Source organism: Sander lucioperca, chromosome 2 (genome assembly GCF_008315115.2).
Source record: "Sander lucioperca isolate FBNREF2018 chromosome 2, SLUC_FBN_1.2, whole genome shotgun sequence".
Classification (NCBI taxonomy): domain Eukaryota; kingdom Metazoa; phylum Chordata; class Actinopteri; order Perciformes; family Percidae; genus Sander; species Sander lucioperca.
Window position 1 is genome coordinate 28,468,616 of NC_050174.1, and position 3,429 is coordinate 28,472,044.

At 39.8% G+C, this 3,429-nt stretch overlaps 1 long non-coding RNA gene across 1 annotated transcript; it reads right to left on the reverse strand.

Annotated features, from left to right (window-relative positions):
• Positions 1 to 1,752: 1,752 nt before the first annotated feature.
• On the reverse strand, positions 1,753 to 2,858 carry LOC116047646. Its single transcript, XR_004104442.1, has 3 exons — positions 2,722 to 2,858; positions 1,992 to 2,054; positions 1,753 to 1,794 (listed from the first exon to the last, which is right to left on the reverse strand). It is a non-coding gene; the product is annotated as an uncharacterized LOC116047646 (long non-coding RNA).
• Between the last annotated feature and the right edge of the window lie 571 nt (positions 2,859 to 3,429).

Below are 3,429 nucleotides of genomic sequence, written 5' to 3' on the forward strand. Positions count from 1 at the left end.
AGCAAAAAATGCTCAAACATGGCTTGGGTTTCAGAGGGTTAATAACACTGTTCTGTCGAAATGTTGTTGCAACACTAGCAAAAGGGTCAATAAAATTGTCAAATATGCCCATTACTTCTTTTTGAAGGTGTCCTGAATGCTTCTTTAGTACTTGCTCCATCTGCCCCCTGAGATTGTCCAACAATGATGACTAAGGGCGTTTTCACACATACCTCATTTGGTCCGGACTTTCGGACTTTTTTGTTTGATCCGAACCAAAATTAGAGGTGTGAAACCTCCCCCAGACCACGGTCCAGATCAAAAGACCAAATTTTGGTCCGATAAAAAGAGGTGGTCTCGGTCCGGACCAAACTGAACCATGGTCCGGTTCGTTATGGTGTGAAAGCATTTTTTGGATGGTTCGGACTTTCGGACCAAATACAAGGAGCTCTGGCAGAGCGGGAAGCTCCTTTAAGGAATAGCTCGGTGCTTAGTGTGTAGAGTTTAGATTCTCGGCCCAAGCCCGAGTCCGACCCGAGCCCGACAGGACCTCGGGTCGGGCTCGAGCCGTTATTTCTGCCACTATCCTCGGGCCAGGCCGGGCCCGGGCCGGACCCTTCATCAAGCATTTTTTTTTTTTTTTTATCCATTACCTATTTAGCCTAATTGGGTGGGGAGAAAGCTATGCCATAATCAGAACTATTATAAATATGTATATATAAGCTATATAAAAGTAACAAATGTGTACAAAATTTAGGCTGCAGTTACAAAATGCAGCACTTCATGCACGGAGTCTCCTCCTCTCGCACGCATCACACCGGGCCTGCTGTGCTGTATTGTGTATCTTAAACATGGAGCTTGAAGATGTAAAGAAAAAAAGAAAAACAGGAGAATTACCTTTGAGCACGTGTGGAGGAAAGTCGGAGGTATGGAAGCAGTTTAAACAAGTCGTGGGCAGTGACAACAATATGTTGTTCATCATTGTTTCTTTTTTTTACGTTTCTTCATTCAGATCCATTTGCGATCCGTTCCATTCTGAATAAACAAACAGCGCAGTTTACAGGCTTCGTCCTTGTTGCATTATTCTATATAATAACAGATTTCTGCAGTTCAAACAACTCTGAATTGTAGTTTTGAACGTCAGTTATAACGGCCCACTTATTAAAAAAGTGTCGGGTTTAAATCGGGCTCGGGCTCATAATTACAGTTAATGTGTCAGGCCGGGCCGGTCTCGGACGCAACGTGCTCGGGCTCGGATAGGTTCTAGCTTGATTTTTTGGGCCGATCTAAGCTCTATTAGTGTGTAGGCTACATGAGAGAGTGGCGGTGAATGCGCTCAGAGCAGACAGCTGTCGGCTATCAGAGCAGAGAATAGATCAGCAGTTTATTTGTTAAGTGGTAGTAAATGTACAGTGTAGGTTTCCGTTTGTCTCTGAATAAATTCTCCAGAAAGAAAGTTTCCGTGTCTCGCTTCTCAACATCACAACAAAACAAAAAGAGCCGCGGCAGTAGGGGAGAGCAGCAGTCAGTTGAAAAAACTCCGACACAGAGAGAGGATACGAGAGGACAGGGAAGCCCGTCTACAAACCAATCAATTGTAAGTATCTGGAGACGCAGCTCACGTATGTGATGACGGCAGGACGTAGTTTTGTCACGTTTAGATCTTTAGTGCGCTTGCATAACTGCAGTGTGAAACCAAAACTTACCGGATCAAATGTATACAATGTAACAAAAACATGAACCTTGGTCCGGACCTTGATGTGTGAAAACACCCTAATACTGCTGCACTCCAGCAACAATGTCATTCATTCCTTTCTGAAAATGAAAAAAAGATTGTGATACTTGTAATATACAGTTTGGCTTATGACCTACACATTAGCATTAGGGATTAACAAAAGTGAAGTGGACAAAATGGCAGGAAGCTTGACCATCAACCATAACTGGACCATTATAAAAAAGCTCTGTATAAATAAGTAAATAAATACTGTGCTATTCAAAAACAAGCATCTTACCTGTGACAGACGATGTTTGGCCCGATCATTTATGACAAAGGCAGTGGCCTGTGTTGTCATATTCTAAAAAAGTAGAAAAGGAATTAAGTGTTTTTGATGTAATGTGATCTTTTTTGATTTTAACTACAATATTAGTAACAGAAGAAATGGTTGTGAAGCCTGACCATGAATGTTATAAATACAACTAAGTAGTCAATAAGGATGTAATGAGCAAAGATGGATAATTTAACATTCAAGAGTGTCGATCAAACACATCCTGGCATAACTATTAGGAAACAAAGAAATCAGCTCTGACTAAATGTCTATTTAGTGTTAGTATTAAAACACTTATGTGGGCGCCCGGATAGCTCAGTTGGTAGAGCGGGTGCCCATATATAGAGGTTTACTCCGCAACGCAGCTGGCCCGGATTTGACTCCGACCTGCGGCCCTTTGCTGCATTTCATTCCCCCCTCTCACTCTCCTTTCATGTCATCAGCTGTCCTGTCAAAAATAAAGGCTGAAAATGCCCAAAAATCTATCTTAAAAAAAACACTTATGTTTTAAATTTCATAGAGCATTTTGTCTTTTTATTCATACATAAGGTGTCAAATCTCCTATCACTGTAGTTGGCAATTATGGGCTAATATATGCTGATAAAAGTACAGACTGATTATAATATTGTCTGAATTGTCTGCCAAATATTCATTGTCAATAGTCAATTTCAGTAGACTGTCAGTAACAGTGACTTACTGGATGTACTGTGGCAGCTCCATCTTGGTTAATGTCCATTTGCCCTTCAGGTGTACAGAGCTGTAGATTGGTGATACTGGAGTCCTCTGGAAGTTGATTGGGTTGAATGTTGTCCTGTGTGTCACATAGGAAAGAAACAAAAGATTTATTTACCAGTAGATTTATGTTAGATTTAAGTACAGTATCTTCTCTAAGAACAATAAGCTATTATTTTTATAGATTAAACACACAGAATAAAGGGTCAACATTTTGAAGTTATCAAAATTGCACATTACTGCATTTTATCTTCATCTTGAAGTAGATAATCAAATAAGAAAAAGTCTGTGAGAAAGATGGGAGAAAGGTAAATTAAAGGATATATTTCTGATGTAATTTTATTCCATTTTGTCGCAGCATAGGGGAGATCTGTGAATTAAGTTTCATATATTTATATTTATCATCCTATTAAATGGGAGTAACATGTGACATGTGATAAATCTTTAAACATAGTATATGAATTTTAAATAATGACATTCAATTCATCATATTCTCCGTTTGTACAATATTTCTAGCATTTAAGTGACCCCCATTTTATGACATGGTACGTTCCAAATGGGAACACGCTAAAAGTATCTGTCAAGGGCAGTCAATGCAGCTATCACCTTATGTTAGCTTTTCTCTGCTGTGCAGTTTGAGCCTCTGCAAGTCGTCTGGACGCTAACATTAAAC